The sequence below is a fragment of the Heterodontus francisci genome, chromosome 23, assembly GCF_036365525.1.
Source record: "Heterodontus francisci isolate sHetFra1 chromosome 23, sHetFra1.hap1, whole genome shotgun sequence".
NCBI lineage: Eukaryota > Metazoa > Chordata > Chondrichthyes > Heterodontiformes > Heterodontidae > Heterodontus > Heterodontus francisci.
Window position 1 is genome coordinate 8343428 of NC_090393.1, and position 18099 is coordinate 8361526.

General features: G+C 41.8%; 1 protein-coding gene across 15 annotated transcripts in view; it reads left to right on the plus strand.

Moving 5' to 3' along the window:
• Positions 1 to 18099, plus strand: part of fbrsl1 (fibrosin-like 1) — a 1047407-nt gene that overhangs the window by 466832 nt on the left and 562476 nt on the right. The gene's annotated exons all lie outside the window — the stretch shown is intronic.

Genomic DNA, 18099 nt, shown 5'->3' on the forward strand with positions numbered 1-18099 from the left:
AAAATTTCAGACCTTCAGGATTTACATTTTCTAAATGTGATGTTTTTCTCAGGATGGGGAACTAGTGTGTTTAAAAAAAAACTACATTGGGATCGTAATGCAGAATCTTACTGCCCTACTGATCACAGTACAACTTGGATTGAGGGTTACAGAGGCACTAAATTGCACATTCTTCTTTGGCCTCCTTGTCTCGAGAGACAATGGGTAAGCGCCTGGAGGTGGTCAGTGGTTTGTGGAGCAGCACCAAGAGTGGCTATAAAGGCCAATTCTAGAGTGACAGACGCTTCCACAGGAGCTGCAGAAAAATTTGTTTGTCAGGGCTGTTACACAGTTGGCTCTCTCCTGGCGCTTCTGTCTTTTTTCCTGCCAACTGCTAAGTCTCTTCAACTCGCCACATTTTAGCCCCGCCTTTCTGGCTGCCCGCCAGTTCTGGCGATCGCTGGCAACTGACTCCCATGACTTGTGATCAATGTCACAGGACTTCATGTCGCGTTTGCAGACGTCTTTAAAGCGGAGACATGGACGGCCGGTGGGTCTGGTACCAGTGGCGAGCTCGCTGTACAATGTGTCTTTGGGGATCCTGCCATCTTCCATGCAGCTCACATGGCCAAGCCATCTCAAGCGCCGCTGACTCAGTAGTGTGTATAAGCTGGGGATGTTGGCCGCCTCGAGGACCTCTGTGTTGGAGATACAGTCCTGCCACCTGATGCCAAGTATTCTCCGGAGGCAGCGAAGATGGAACGAATTGAGACGTCGCTCTTGGCTGACATACATTGTCCAGGCCTCGCTGCCATAGAGCAAGGTACTGAGGACACAGGCTTGATATACTCGGACTTTTGTGTTCCCTGTCAGTGCGCCATTTTCCCACACTCTCTTGGCCAGTCTGGACAGAGCAGTGGAAGCCTTTCCCATGCACTTGTTGATTTCTGCATCTAGAGACAGGTTACTGGTGATAGTTGAGCCTAGGTAGGTGAACTCTTGAACCACTTCCAGAGCGTGGTCGCCAATATTGATGGATGGAGCATTTCTGACGTCCTGTCCCATGATGTTCGTTTTCTTGAGGCTGATGGTTAGGCCAAATTGGTTGCAGGCAGCCGCAAACCTGTCGATGAGACTCTGCAGACACTCTTCAGTGTGAGTTGTTCAAGCTGCATTGTCAGCAAAGAGGAGTTCCCTGATGAGGACTTTCCGTACTTTGGTCTTCGCTCTTCGACGGGCAAGGTTGAACAACCTGCCATCTGATCTTGTGTGGAGGAAAATTCATTCTTCTGAAGACTTGAACGCATGTGAGAGCAGCAGGGAGAAGAAAATCCCAAACAGTGTGGGTGCGAGAACACAGCCCTGTTTCACGCCACTCAGGATAGGAAAGGGGTCTGATGAGGTGCCGCTATGCTGAATTGCACATTAGGGAATATAAAATTGGAGAAATAACTAGAGGGACGATGTTATTTTTATGCAGCGAATTATGACCTGGAATGTACTGAATGACTGTACTCAAAAGCAAGGTGGATATCTACTTGATAAAGAAAAATTTACAGGGCTATGGGGAAAAAGCAGGGGAGTGGGACTAATTGGATAGCTCTACTAAAGAGCAGGGAGAGGCATGATGGGCCAAATGGCCCCCTTCTGTGCTGTATAATTCTAGGATAAAGTACTTAACTGTTACCCGATACCTTCCAACTGAAAATGCAGTTGCAAAGATATTTGCTGTGGCTTAAGAAATAGTGTTGCACTTGCATGGAAGTGATAACAATCTGCTAAATATCACTTCTTGGTTATTTACTGAGTTTTTGTCTCTTTTAAATAATATATTCTGAGCCAAAGTTCTCATTCATCCAAATATCCTTAGTTTTTCTCAAATTGTTCTTCAACTTTGTACTATAAGTGAATGATAGGAGGCATGTGAAAGTGTTTGAGTACTTAAGCGTAGTGATTTTCCAAAATCCACCTCTTTTTCTTATGGAGAAACACCTGTCTTCTGTTTGGCACCTCTCCCTAATAACTCATACAGGAGGCATTGTAGCCAATAACCCTTTTAATGCATTTACTTCGATGGCACCTTCCAAACCTGCGACCTCTATCACCTAGAAGAACATTGGCGCCTGACATATGGGAACCGCACCACCTACAAGTTCCCTTCCAAGTCACACACCATTCTGACTTGGAAACATGTCGCCGTTTCTTCATGGCTAGGTGAAAATCCTTGAACTCCCTACCTTGTTGCAACTCAAATAGCCAGGCAGCGAAGAATAGAACTGGAGCAGAGTATTTATACACATGCAAGCTTTTATTTATAGAGACACGCATATTACGCATCATGCACCTCCAAGTCAACTACCACAGATTTAGCCTGTTCCTGTATGTATGAGCACAGGTGAATCCCCAGTTAATGCACAGCAATGGGTGTACCTACACCACAAACACTGTAGTGGTTCAAGAAAGTGGCTCACCACCACCTTCTCGGGGACAATTAGGGATGGACAATAAATGCTGCCCTTGCCAGTGATGCCCTTGTCCCATGATGAGAGACAAAAAACTGATTCCTCCAGGAATCTATCCATAGCCCCCTCCTCTTAACTTTATACTGCCTCTCAGCGACACCAACCACAGGCATGCTTCAACTTTCAAGTATGTAGATAACACCCAGTGCTACCCCTCTATCGCCTCTTTTGACTCCCCCCGAACTGCCTCTGTACTATCAGATTTCTTTCTGTCATGGATGTGTCATAACTTCCTCCAGCTCAACATGTGGAAGACTGAAACTATGGTTTTCAGCCCCATCACAGAGGACTGTTTTGCCACTGACTCCATCTCCCTCTAGATCATTGTCTCAGGCCAAAGCAAACCATTTGCATCCTTAGTGTCCTGTTTGACCTTGAGCTTTAAACAGCATATCAAGTCTATCACCAAGACTGCTTATTTCCATCTCTGGAGCATTGTCTGCTTTTGCCTCTGCCATTGAAAACTTTATCTCTTCCTTTGTCACCTCTAGACTCAACTACTGTAATGCACTCCTTGCAATCCTCCCATTCTCAACCTTTCTTAAAGCCCAACTTGTGAAACATTCTATAGCATGTATCCTATCCCACACCAAGTCCCACTTACTCATCACCCCATTCTTGCTGACTTATGTTGCTACTCGAGTTCCCCAAGCTAATAAAGTAAAAACCTCTGTGCTTGGTTCAGATTCCTTCATGGTCTCGCCCTCCCTTATCACTACAGTCTTTTTCAGCCCTAATTCCTCTCCCAGGACATTGTTCCCCTGATTACGGCCTTTTCCTTCACCAGTGGTGATAGAATGATCAGCTACCTTGCTCCTGGTCACTGTTTGGGATCTTTTGACTTTTGTTCAGGTCCTCTCTGTGAAAAAAGTTACTTTAAATGTTGTGTTTTAAAAGCACAGTGTATTAACCCAAAACATGGAGGTCTGAGATGGTAGATAGTTAAAATGCTAATGAGCTAGCTCTGATGATTTGTCATAGACTGCAAGACATAAGTAATTAGTTAGCTTGGCCATTATATATATCTTACATTGTGTTGGGCAGTTTTTGATCACATTCTGACTGTGAAGAGTCAGGAATAAAGTAGAGTTAGAGATATTTAAAAGGCAGTCTAGCTTTTGCAACAGAGCAGCCGCTGAAGCAGAAAATCCCCAGAAAAGGCAGAGGGGCTACTCTGTTTAAATTAAGCAGAGCATTTACTGAAGTGGAATAGCAGAGCATGTTCATTATTTTCCTAATATGTAAAGATCAGTTGTATTAATTGAACTAAGTGAAGCCAGTTATAACTATTATTCTGTACATTCACTTTACTGTGAAATTAAAATAGCTTAAGGATTTGAATCTAGCCTCACCACATCTCATGTTAACTCAGTTTGACTTTGCAAAGCTTGAAGATGTGCATGCGCGAAAGTCAGGAGAACACTGTCACAATCGCATGTGAATGCTACTGTTATATTCCAGGATTATGCTATCATACAAGTAACTATAAGCCATTCTGGATCAATTCCCAAAAAAGTAAGATGCTTAGGTCACTTGGAGAACTAAGTGATGTTGCAGAATCTAAGTAGGTATCCGAATTTGTAAAAGCTCTTTGGAACACCCTCTAAATGTTTCCCACCTTGTGCAACACACTTTGGAATGTTGCGTTCCATTAAAGGTACTGCACAAATTCAAGTTGTTGTGAGTCCATGTGCTTGTGCCACTCAGGAGGCACTGGGATAGTTCTCCTCTCCTTCCCCCTCCCAGCCCACCCCCCACCCCCGGAAACGAAATTGTTCTCTACTTGGCACTTACTTATTAATCGCAGTTGATGGTCTGAGACTTTCTGGTGGACACAGCCCAGTAACTGTGCTGTTGGAGGCCTTTGTCAACCCAAGACTGCACAGAGTTGAAGAACTGACATAGTTCCTTTTTATAATTTTCAAATTTAAATGAAATAATTATGTTGGATGATTCATGCAGAAACACTTTTGACTGTGTTTAGGAGTACTGACACTGCATATCTGTATTGTGCACAATAAAGGAAGTATAATCTGACGTACATAGTAATTATGATGTATAATCTGGTGTCATAAAGCAAGCATTTTAATCGCTGTGCGAATAGGTGGCTCTGTAGAATTTAGTCATCTCATTTGAAGAGTTTGATTATAGTATGGAAGGGGAAATACTTTGTTGTATTACACTTTAAGATCTGAGTGAATACCTTCCTATAGGGTTATATTGTGCAGACCAGGGAAGTCCCAGGTTTTATCCCCAGTCTGTGCTCAGTATGACACTGGAATAACACCATTGTCCCTAGTATCTCTGTGCTGGAAGGGGGGGATAAAGAAACACTGTGTTTCCACTTACATTGCTGCCCAGTGCCACTGCTATGAAGTGTTGATATATATATTGGGTGAGGACAGAATTGGGCTTGGCTGTGATTTTGCAAACTGAATTTTGAAAACAGGAAGACTGACTGACAAACGTAAAATATATAAAACCACAAAACTGCTACTGACAGGTTAATAGATAATGAGTAAGGACTTTGGGAGCTGTGTCAAATGAATGGGAGCAGCTTGTACAGGTAACTGCCAGCTTTATAGATGGAGCAAAACAGGGCAGAGGTGAACTGTAAAGCTCATAAATTCTCACAGGCTTCTATTATTGCCACATTTAATTGCTATAACTGCCATACCATGGAGGCTTATCAGCTGCTGTTCTAGCGACTGTTTGGTTTAGATAAGTGCAGAAGTCTGATAAAATACTGATAGTAGTATGATAGAGCCATTTTGAAATTCATGTAACGTTAGCCTTAGATCATTCCAATGCATTTGCTTGTGCTCCAAAACTCTCCGGTTGCTCGAACTTTTGGAGTTTTCTCTCTCTGCATTGCTTATGTTACTTGATGTCACCTGGACACCTCTTGAAGTGACCAAGCTTTTATGATTTATTTTCACCTGGCATCTCATTTGCCTTTCAATTTAGGATGAATGCAAGCTGTTAGTGAAATCAAGTTGCAAGGAAGTACATAAGGTATAAACTGTTGCCTTCATTTTCAAAGATTGTGTTATAAATGTGGTGTGTCTGGAAGTAGATAAAAGTAAAAGTGATGGAGTTTTGTTTAAAATAGATTTCTTATGATAAACAGTTCAGAGAATGACATAGAAATAACAGTAATAAGCTATAGAAGTGTTATTGCTTGAGAATGAGAAATGCTATTGGTCCTCCGTTTGGCTTCAACTTTTTTCTGTTCCTTCAAATGAGATTATGAATGGTGTCATGAAGACTTGATAGCTTGGCTATAAAATTAATAGCCTCGACTCTATTGACAGTGTTACTGGTACTAATAAGTAAAGCAGTTATCAATAGTGGCTGTTCATTATTAAGCCCCTCAGTTGCTGCCATTAAAAATATGTTTTGGAAAATCACTCAAAATGCTTCTGTAGTAAATGTAAGAATTACATGAAGTTTTGCTGCCTTAAAGGAGAAGAAATAAAACATGATGCGGAGGGAGAGTTATTGGCCGTCAATAAAAATGCAGAGACTTGATTGTTCTGAAATTATTTGAAGTCTGAAAAACTGTTAACACTGTGCTGGTGACCGGAAACGGGGACTGTCTCAGAAAGCTTTTATCAAAATCTGAGATGATTGAGCAAGAGGCACTCATTGACTTTTATAGACTATCCGCATTGCAATCTGGGGATTGGCCTATATACATCATGAGTTAACTAGTCTTGGTCTTCTGTTGGGCTGTGTAAAAAGGCCTCAATACTGGAATGAAATGAGAGTAAGCAATTCCAGCTGTAAACATTCTCATTTCTAAAACAGTTGTATTGATCCACCAGTGGCAAAAGATCAAAATAAACAAACAGAAGCTGACATTGGTTGGACCAGGTATCTACAGTCTCTCAACATGTACAGTAATATTCACATTTTTGTCAGTTATTTTATTGATTCTTGATTGCACTAGTAATTTATTTTGAAACTGCTTAGCACTATTTGTTATAGATCTTGGTTCATAAGGGAGAATTGTTATGAAGTTACTGATAAGTTTCTAGATAAGTTTATCAAATTAAAAGAAACACATAATACATCAGACTGTTACTACATGTTAAAAATGTTACAGAAATTTATTTGAAGCCGTTATATATTGCCCACTGTGTTTGTGATCTATACAAATCTGCAAGATCCTAGGTTTAATCCCGGATCAATCGGATCAATGCTGAATTAGCTAAACTTGGACCATTGGTAGAGATGCTTTGATTGGCCTCTGCACACCTTAGCTGGCAAAGTTTACAAAAAGCTACTGATTGCTTCACATGTGTGGACAGATCAGGTTCTTCTGCAATATCCCTACAGCCAGATAGTGTACCAACAGTCCCTATCTAAACTGAGATGAATTATGGCCAATTTGGGAGATGGTGGTGTAGTGGTAATGTCACTGGACTAGTAATCCAGAGAACCAGGCTAATGCCCTGGGGACACTGGTTCAAATCCCATCACTGCAGCTGGTGGAATTTTAAATTCAATTAATAAAGTCAATTTATTTTTTAAAAATCTGGAGTTGAAAGCGAGTCTCAGTAATAGTGCCATGGAATTATCATCGATTGTTGTAAAAACCCATCTGTTTCACCAATGTCTTTTTAGGAAAAGAAATCTGCTGTCCTTACCTGGTCTGGCCTCCATGTGATTCCAGACCCACAGCAATGTGGTTGACTCTTAACTGCCCTCTGAAATGGTCAAGCAAGCCATTCAATTCAAGGACAATGAGGAATGGGCAACAAATGCTGGCCTTGCCAGCGACACCCACATCCCATGAAAGAACAAAAAAAAAGTTGGGTGAAATGCTGGAAAGACTGGCTACATCCATAGTACTATATTGCCACGGGTCACTGCCATTACTAAAGCCAGGAAGAAAAAGGAGTAGAACAGGGTTGTCCAACATACGGCCTGCCAAAAGTTTCCATCCTCGCCGGTTCCGTGACTGGAGATGAGAAATTCCACATTTTCAGACTGGTTTTTAAAAAAGATCACAAGTCAGTTTCACAGCTGACTGATCCTGACATCGGGAACAGCAGTTTCTGAACTTCAGACAGATTTTTTTTTTTATATAAGCCCACTGGTAAACCCGATTCTGTCTGAAGTTCAGAAACTGCTGTTCCCGATATCAGGATCTGTCAGCTGTGAAACTGACTTGCGATTTTTAAAAAAAGATCACCTATCTGCTGACCGTTCCCGCTCTCTGCAACTGGTGGGGGGGGGGGGGGGGGGGGGACATGGGGGGGTGGGTGGGTGGAAAGGGAGACAGAGAGAGGGATGGGGGAGACAGAGAAACACAGCGCGGGGAGAGAGATCAAGGTCTCTCCTGACAGATGGACATCTATCCAGAATACTCTGAATCGCTACATCAAGTACTACTTATTCAAGCAAAAACAATGTCACTAAATCAGTTTTCAATATGGTGATGAGAAAGTAAGTCAATAAATTAGTCTTCTCATTTAAAGCTTCTTCACAAAAATGCACATTTGTTTTTATTAGTAAGATAAATTTTCAGTGCCTTTACATCTTTCGAAATTTGCTCACCAGCCTCTTGGGCCGAGCAAAAATCGTAATGTGGCCCTCCGCATGAAAAGGTTGGATAACTCTGGAGTAGAAGATAAAAATAATATATCCTCTCCTTATCATTTTTATCTATCACATGAATGGTAGGTCTAAAGATTACTGATTGTGAAATGGGCAAAAATTATTTTTGAGGGCAAGATGTTGGCAGTAGTACCAAAGTTACTATATAGATGACATAGTAGCTGCTTTTATGTTAGTCTCATGCAGTTTTCGGAAGATACACTTGCTCTCCCAGGGTGCATTCCATAATATAAGTAAGTGTGCCATTGGTTTAAGTCTGCTAGTTTCAATAATGTACCTATGTAACTAGTCATGCATCCTTGCACTCTAGATATCTATGTTGTGCATTGTAATCCAGCAACGCTGAAATGACCAGCTCCTGGTGGTGGTTAAAAAGTGGAAAATGATTTAGATAGTTACGTCGAGTTTGGAGCACAGAAACATGTCATTCAACACAGCTTGCCTATGCAGCTGTTTATGCTTCACACCAGCCTCCTCCCATCCCTTTTCATCAAACCCCATCAGCATGTCCTTCTATTTCTTTTTGCCTCAATTACTCTTTGTGGTAGCGTGTTCTGTATTCTTACCACCATTCTTTGGCTAAACATGTTTCTCCTGAATTCTGCTGATGACTCTTGACTTTCGGTTTCTAGAAGTTTTTCTGTTACATCCTTGAGTAAAGGTTCCATCACTATCCTACCACCAACGTTAACCTAACTGGTCTATAGTTCCCTGGACTTAGTATATCTCTCCTTTTACATTCTAGGAGTAACCTTAGCTGTTCCCAGGTCCTATTCCCTGTTCTAATAATTTTTAAAAATATATATATGGAATAGTTCATCTACCACTTTTTTAGCTTTTAATAAGCACATGTGCAATACATCAAGGGGTTTTACCTACTCTTAAGTTTGATTAGTTATCTCCCCTCCTTTCTATAATGTATAGTTTTTTGGATCTCTTCTGTAATGTCATGCCCATTTGTTAGACTCCTTGGTAAATACCGAGGCAAAGTAACTTTACAACATTTCGGCCATTTTGTTGTCATTGCCTATGAGTTTATCTTGTACATCCCTTGGTGGCTCTATACCTATCATCATTTTTCTTTTGTTATTTGTGTCTGTAGAATACCTTACTATTATTTATTACTTGATAATTTACTTTTGTAGTTCCTCTTTTTCCTAATTGTTTGTTGACTTATTTCCTAACCTCTTCCTGTTCCATTTTATCATGCTGTTATTGCCTAACCATCAGCCTCAAGAAAACGAACATCATGGGGCAGGATGTCAGAAATGCTCCATCCATCAATATTGGCGACCACGCTCTGGAAGTGGTTCAAGAGTTCACCTACCTAGGCTCAACTATCACCAGTAACCTGTCTCTAGATGCAGAAATCAACAAGCGCATGGGAAAGGCTTCCACTGCTATGTCCAGACTGGCCAAGAGAGTGTGGGAAAATGGCGCACTGACTCGGAACACAAAGGTCCGAGTATATCAAGCCTATTGTCCTCAGTACCTTGCTCTACGGCAGCGAGGCCTGGACAACGTATGTCAGCCAAGAGCGACGTCTCAATTCATTCCATCTTTGCTGCCTCCGGAGAATACTTGGCATCAGGTGGCAGGACCGTATCTCCAACACAGAAGTCCTCGAGGCGGCCAACATCCCCAGCTTATACACACTACTGAGTCAGCAGCGCTTGAGATGGCTTGGCCATGTGAGCCGCATGGAAGATGGCAGGATCCCCAAAGACACATTGTACAGCAAGCTCGCCACTGGTATCAGACCCACCGGCCATCCATGTCTCCGCTTTAAAGACGTCTGCAAACGCGACATGAAGTCCTGTGACATTGATCACAAGTCGTGGGAGTTAGTTGCCAGCATTCGCCAGAGCTGGCGGGCAGCCATAAAGGCGGGGCTAAAGTGTGGCGAGTCGAAGAGACTTAGCAGTTGGCAGGAAAAAAGACAGAGGCGCAAGGGGAGAGCCAGCTGTGTAACAGCCCTGACAAACAAATTTTTCTGCAGCACCTGTGGAAGAGTCTGTCACTCTAGAATTGGCCTTTATAGCCACTCCAGGCGCTGCTCCACAAACCACTGACCACCTCCAGGCGCTTACCCATTGTCTCTCGAGATAAGGAGGCCAAAGAAGAAGAAGATTGTCTATGTAGTATATGCCTTTTTCGAGATTCAATTTTACCCTAGTCTATTTATTCATCCATGATGTTTATTCGCTAGTTTGTTCTTGTGTTTTGTGGAATATATTTCTCCTGATCGCTATTGATCACAGTTTAAATATTTCCCACTGCTGTTCTATCTGTTTGTCAAAAAAAAATTCCTGATTATGTTCCCTAATTAGCTTATTTTCTTAATGCAAGTTACTGTCTATTACCTGGGTCTTTATCTGACTGATTTACTCAGGTTACTCTTCCAAAACATTTCATCTTCGCTGTCTGCAGTGCATTATGCGTATATCCTGGCAGGACAAAATCACAAATGCAGCAGTCCTGTCAAAGGCAGAGCTCCCGGTGTGTTGGCACTAATCAAACAGGCGGCCTAGGTGGAAGACGCGCCCACAGAATAGAAGGCTGTCGCATACCCGAGGACCTTCTGTATGGTGAGGTAGTCGGGGCCAGACAATCAGTGGGGCGCCCAAAGCTCAGCTTCAAGGGTGCTTGCAAGCATGACATGAAGGCCCTAAATGTCGACTATCACACTTGGGAGTCACTAGGTGGCGAAAGAGGGAAATGGCAACATATCCTGTGGACTGGTGTGCACTACCATGATGACCAGTTGCTACAGCAGCTTGGCAACAGGCGCCAACGTCAAAAACAACAACTCACAGCGTCACTTGGCAATCTCACGTGCGGCATTTTGGCAGACCCTGCTTGTCAAAGATTGGCCTTCACAGCCAACAGCAAAGGTGCACCAAGAGAAGACACCCCACCTAAATGGATTGTTTGCTGCGTGTCCATCATCTTTCATAGATGGAAGGATGCCAACCAGACTCTTCCAAAGCAGGTGAAAAAAAGAGTACGATGAAAGCTCCTGTTGAGGTGTGCTGGAGCATCCAGTGACCTACATATTTACAGCATTGTAGGGTCAGTGCCGATGCTAAGCCCTTCCACACAGCGAGCAAAATTGAAGGATTGTAGTAAATAGATTGGCATTGCAAGTGCCCTGGGAGTAGGTCAGTTTTCTGCCCTTTAAACAGGCAAATGGTGCTAGGCATGAGGAAACCTATAAAAGACACACCATATCTATATAGAAGCTATTGTGAATAGTTTATGTACGTGCACACCTTACTTTAGATATTCATATTTCAGACTTAATATTGTAATGCACATTTCTGTGCTATACTTGATGGGGGTTATGGGGAGGGGAAATATAAAGAAACTAAAGCAGTATTTGGAATCTACAGAGAAATTGCAGGACCAACACATATTAGAGCCACATTATCGGCGCCTTAAATGATCTTTGAATGAACTGACCCAATGTTTACCTGTCAATTAGACTTGATAGCCTTCAAGGGACATATGTCTGCACTTTAGCAAAAGATGACTACATTTTGGTTTTCACGGTACGTTCCTGACTTTTATAAACCAGCACATATACTGACTCTGAGCAATTCCATGGGGATTTTGAAATAAAAACAGAGTGCTGGAAACACACAGCAGGTCAGCCAGCATCTCTGGAGAAAAAAACATGAGGTTAATATTTCAGGTCTGCATTAGAAAATGTTACAGGTGTGTTTATTTTAAGCAGTTAAAGAGTCACAGCACAGGAAAGGGAGCCGGAAAAGAAAAAGGCGAGGTTCCAGGGAAGCTCGACGAACAGCATTTTATTTTTATACTTGGCACTTTAAAGCATTCTGGTCTTAACAGTGACTTTTAACAACTTTAGACCTTAATCACCGTTCCAATTGTCGCTGCTACAGCAGCTGCTGGTGATATAAATGGATGCTATGTTCCTTGGCCATGGAGGATTTCTCCACTTTTCTAGGTTCCCCATGCTACCCTTCCCCTATGCTATTCTACTCTGGACACTTCTTTTCATTCTCTAATTTCTCTCATTATGACCTCCTCTTGCCTGACACTATGATCACTTCTGTCATTTAATCCATCTCCTGTCATCCACCAAATCATGAACCCGCCTTTTTTTCAACCTCCTTTTCCCTGGCTCTCTACTTGCTTAAAAGCTTCTGTAGTTGCTTTTGTTCTGGCAATAGGCCATTGACTTGAAACATTAACTCTGTTCTGCTGAGTGTTTCCAGCATCTCCTATTTCTATTTCAGATTTCCAGCATCTGTGGTATTTTTCTTTTTGCTGCATGGGAATTTTTGCTAGCTACTTCATATAAGGCTTAGATAAGTACCTCCAAATGATGTTTCAGTGCTAGTTGCAGGGTGAAGAAAATGTTTTTCCATGGATAAAAATATGCTTCTTTGAGGAGATATTATATCCAACATTTTTCTTGTTGAACTATTGGACTTTCGAGTCAATGTTTTAAGCCTAAATAATTTAATTGCAGCTGCAGTGTGGTAGCCTGTAATCATCGAATGAGAGCATGCGTGAGACCAATTATTAGCAGTTTTAATCTAAGTGTTTCGTACAGGAGGATTATAATTTAGTGAAATTCTTAGAAAAAGGCAAGAGATGATGTGAATACTGAACAGCTTCTTGACGCTTGTTCATATGTTACCTTTCCACCAAATTGTAAAATAAAAGCTTGGTTTAAAATGGCCCCCATCATGGGTCCACTCCAGAATGCAGTCCCATGTCTGCTAAAAAGTGAGCCCAGAGTTAATGCTGTGCACTTGGACACCAGAAGTCAATTCAGAGCCAAACCTTCCCCATTTTGTTGAAAATGAAGTTGATTCCTCTTAAGGTTTTTCCACCAAAATACAGATTTAGCAAGAATTCACTTTACCACTGTACATGGAGGTAAGTTTCAAAGAGCAATAAACCTGTAAAATTCAAAATTAAACTTAGTTTATTAGGTGACTGTGCAGTGAGTAGAAAAGCATGCAAGATCATCATTGACCATTAACATATGCTGCAGATGGGGGAGGGTGCAGGCACATTATTTCTAATATCAACAGCTTGCTCTCCACAAGGATTCTGTGGAAATTAGTAAAATCTACTTGAGGATCAAACTTGCTCTGAAGTTTAACAATTTGCAAAAAGTCATCAATTAGGGCCTGGAAATTGCACCATGAGAATAATAGCATCTGAAAACTTAACACGTTAAAATCAAATTCTTTTGTCTGCTATTTTAACCACAAAATAATGAATTATAGTGTTAGTGTACCTTGAAGTTCATTTGTTTAACATAGGCCACAAACCTACTTGTTAATTCCTATAACATAGTTTCAAAGCCCAAGTTACTACAAATTTCCTAATGTTGAAAAAAGAGAAAAATCCAAATAGGACTTGACTTTCAATGCATTTCCTCACATCAGTCCTATCCTCAAATTATTGGGACCACCCGCACTGTAAGGTTGTTGGTGTCTCCCCATAGTTTTGGCTGTTTTCTCCCTGATGCCACTTGCATCTTTGTGGCAAATAAAAAAAATCTACCTGTCAAGTATCCAGTAAATTTTGTTTGCTTTTCAACTATGGATTTTTGTTAAGGAACGGGACCTCAATATTAATTTCCTTACTTTTAGTTATGGTGGTCACTGCAAAGGAAAATATTCTGCACACTATACACACAAGGAGCCCAGGAGTAGATTTTTTTTTCTCTCAAAAGTATACTTTGCTCATAAAATTTGTAAAAGTGCATTACGTAACAGTTCAAATTTGACATTACATAAAATACAATACAGATCAATTTCTTTTAATACAGTCCATGAAGTGCCTCACTACACTTGCCATTACAGATTATGTTTACAATGTACATTTTCATTTCATGTCAAACATTCTCTGGTGCATACAGCCCCTCAGCATACTATGAGGAGTAGGCTACCAGTAGCAACAGTTCTGATTTCCTCTTTACTGTGAAGGACCCAGACATGCTTCAAATATTGTCTGGAGGTATAGCTGTACACATTACAGGATTTGTAAGAGCTGCATTTTTGTAATTCAATAACCTCTGGTGGTCGTGCACTATTAAATAAACTTTTTGGCAAGAAGATTATTATTTTTATCCAAATCACACTGTGGCACAGACAGGCAGAGAAGGAGCAACACGGAGGTTGGCAGATGTTTATGTAGAAATCACTGGGTGGTTTAATTTACTGTCATTAACAAAATGTTTTATGAATTGCACTGTTGTTGTTTTTAAATACTGGAAATTTGCCAGTTGTAGAAAACCTGGTGAGTGCACTGTCTTGTTCCCTCCCCTGTGTGGTGGTGGGGTTATTGGTTTATTACTTGTAAATTGTGTAAACTGAGTTTTAACTGGCTAGGTCAGAATTAAAACCGATCGTACCCTCACGCCTCTCTTCACATGCTGATCAGTGGCAGGATCACGGTGCAAATTGATGTTGCATTGCATTCTGTTTCAGTTAGAAAATGTAGCTTTGAAACAGTGCATGTTTTTTTAAAATGTATTTTCTCCCCCTCCCCCCCCCCCCCCCCCCCGTTTTTATTAATGAATATTGACAGCTTTGGTTCAACTAATTTAACAGGGCTTAAATCAATTTCCTGATGCACTAATTAGAGAACCAGTCAAACAGTATAAATAACTTCACCCAAATAATTCGCTAATTGAATGAAATAAATATAATTTACAATAATACTCGTTAGACAAACTTTAGAAGAAAAAAACAGATGCACAAGTTATAATATATTCTATCTCAATAGACCCAGCACAACAAGGAGGAATCAGGTGGGAGAGGAGCACAAAATCAGAGAATTGGGGCAGGAGGGGAAAGGATAGATGAAGACAGCATTGGGAAATTGGAGGCCAGCCTTCGCAAATCCACCAAATTTATTTTTGAGTTGCCGCCGGCTGCAATAGATCTGCCTACACCTTAGGAGCAGGTGACCTTGGCAGCCCACTTAATACAATATGAAAGCAGATTTAGAATTATTTATGCTGCGAATTGCAGTATGGAGTTATTTCAGTAAATTACCATTCCTCCCTTTCTTAATGTTTTCAACTGTCTTTTGTTCAGCCACCAGAGGCTCGAGTTGTTTGTTGACTCCTGGCCAAACTGTGTTTATACAGAAAAAACAATCCTGGCTTGACCACTGCATACAGATAAGACCCGGATAAAGCCAGAACTTGCCTGCTGTTAGAGTTTGCCTGTCACCTATATGATGAAACTGGGCTACGAACAAACAAAGATGGCTACACAGGGCCACTTCTATTTACTTGGTGCCATGCCAATGAAAATAAGTGGAACGTGAAGACAAAAATCAATTATATTAGGCAAATGTTAGCCTGCACATTATTATACAAATGTAGTTACTCTGGACTTCCATTTATAAACAAGTACATGATGTTGCACTTGGCAGTAAATTTCTATTTTTGCAAGAATTAAAGTTTACCTCAAAATCATCAAAGATGATCTGGAACACAGTGGAACCATTTTCTTCTGGAGCTATGGAGCAGTTCTGCTTTTTCGGTATTGCTCGTTCTTTGTGTTCTCCCCAAATAGAATTTCAAATGAGGTAGAAAGCTGACAGACTACTCTGATCTTGCTGAACAAAACCAATTTGTTTGACATGTATTCAGTTGGTATTTGGGACTTGGACAGTCACAATTTAATGACTTTCACTTCCTTATTACATTACCTACACCAATGACTTTATGACCTTCCAAATGCATCAAAACTCAGTCTTGCTCAAAGGATGTGATGAGTAAATGTTTCGCAATTCTCTTCTAACTTAGTGTATTCATAGAACTTCAACTTCAATAACACCTACCCCACCAAACTTTGCATGTAGCCTTCACAAAGAGAAGACTTTTAAGTTGTAACTTGGCTCAGTTGGTAAAACTCTTGTTGAGTCAGAAAGTTGTGGGTTCAAGCCCCAGTTTGGATATAATCACATAACCTAAGATGGCATTTAGTCCAGCACTGAGGAGCTGCTGTATGGTTGGAGAGCACTGTCTTTTCATTTGCCATGTAAAGTAGAGGCATTGTCTGCTCACATGGACATAAAAGATCTCATGGTACTATTTGAAAAATAACAGGGAGTTCCCTTGGTGTCATGGTGAATATTCATCCTCGATCAAGGCCCCCATAACAGATTATCTCCAATTTTTTTTTTTGCCGCTGTGGCACCTTGCTGTGTCAAAATCGGCTGCTGCACTTGTCTACATAAAACTTCAGAAGTAATCCCTTAGTTGGAAAGCACGTTGGGAGGTTCCGAAAATATGATGCCATTATAGAAATGCAATTTATTTTTCCTTTACTTATATCGAAATTTTTTTGTCATTCTTTCATGGGATGTGGGCGTCACTGGCTAAGCCAGCATTTATTGCCCATGCCTGATGGGGAGTCCAGAACTAGGGGTCACAGTCTCAGGATACGGTGTTTGCCATTTAGAACCGAGATGAGGAGAAATTTCTTCACTCAGAGGGTGGTGAACCTGTGGAATTCCCTACCGCAAAAGGCAGTGGAAACCAAGTCATTAAATATATTCAAGAAGGAGATAGATATAATAATGCCAAAGGGATCAAGGGATATGGGGAGAAAGCAGGAACAGGGTACTGAATTAGACGATCAGCCATGATCTTTTTTGAATGGCGGAGCAGGCCCAAAGGGCCTAATAGCCTACTCCTGCTCCTATTTTATATGTTTCTATGTCTATGTTTCTAATTACCTTGAGACAGTGGTGTTGAGCTGCCTCTTGAACCGCTGCAGTCTGTGAGGTGTAGGTACACCCATAGTGCTGTTAGGATGGGAGTTCCAGGAATTGGACTCAGCAATAGCAAAGGAACGGCGATATGGTTCCACGCCAGGATGGTGTGTGGCTTTGAGGGGGAACTTGCATCTGCTGCTCTTGTCCTAGATGGCAGAGGTTGCATGTTTGGAAGGTGCTGTCGAAGGAGCCTTGGTGAGTTTCTGCAGTGCATCTTGTAGTTGGTACACACTGCTGGTGGAGGGACTGAATGGTGATGGTGGTAAATTGAGTGCCACTCAAGTGGGCTGCTTTGTCCTGGATAGTGTCCAACGTCTTGAGTATTGTCACTCTGTCAAATGCTGCTTTGATGTCAAGGGCAATCACTCTCACCTCATCTTTTGAGTTCAGCTCAGTTGTCCATGTTTGGACCAAGGCTGTAATGAGGGCAGGAGCTGAGTGGCCCTGGCAGAACCGAAACTGAGCATCATTGAGCAAGTTATTGCTTTGTAAGTGGTGCTTGATAGCACTGTTGACAATACCTTCCATCACTTTGCTGATGATTGGGAGTAGACTAATAGGGTGGTAATTGGCTGGGTTGGGCTTGTCCTGCTTTTTGTGTACAGAAAATACCTGGGAAATTTTGCACATTGTTGGGTAGATACCATTGTTGTAGCTGGTCATCTCAGTCAGTAGTGATGCTACTGAGCCACTTTTGGTGATGGACATTGAAGTCCCCCACCCAGAGTACATTTTGTGCCCTTGCCACCCTCCATGCTTCTTCCAATTGCTGTTCAACATGGAGAAGCACTGATTCATCAGCTGAGGGGTGGGGGGGTGCGGGTGTGGTAGATGGTATTCAGGAGGTTTCCTTGCACATGTTTGGCCTGATGCCATGAGACTTCATGGGTTGCAGAGTCAATGTTGAGGACTCCCAGGGCAACTCTATCCCGACTGTATGCCACTGTGCCACCACTTCTGGGTCTGTCCCGTCGGTGGGACAGGGCATGCCCACGGATGGTGATTGCAGTGTCTGGGACATTGTCTGTAAGGTATGATTCTGTGAGTACGACTGTGCCAGGTTGTTGCTTGACTAGTCTGTGGGACAGCTCTCCCAACTTTGGCACAAGCCCCCAGATGTTAGTAAGGAGGACTTTGCAGGGTCAACAGGGCTGGGTTTGCTGTTGTTGTTTCCGGTGCCTAGGTTGAT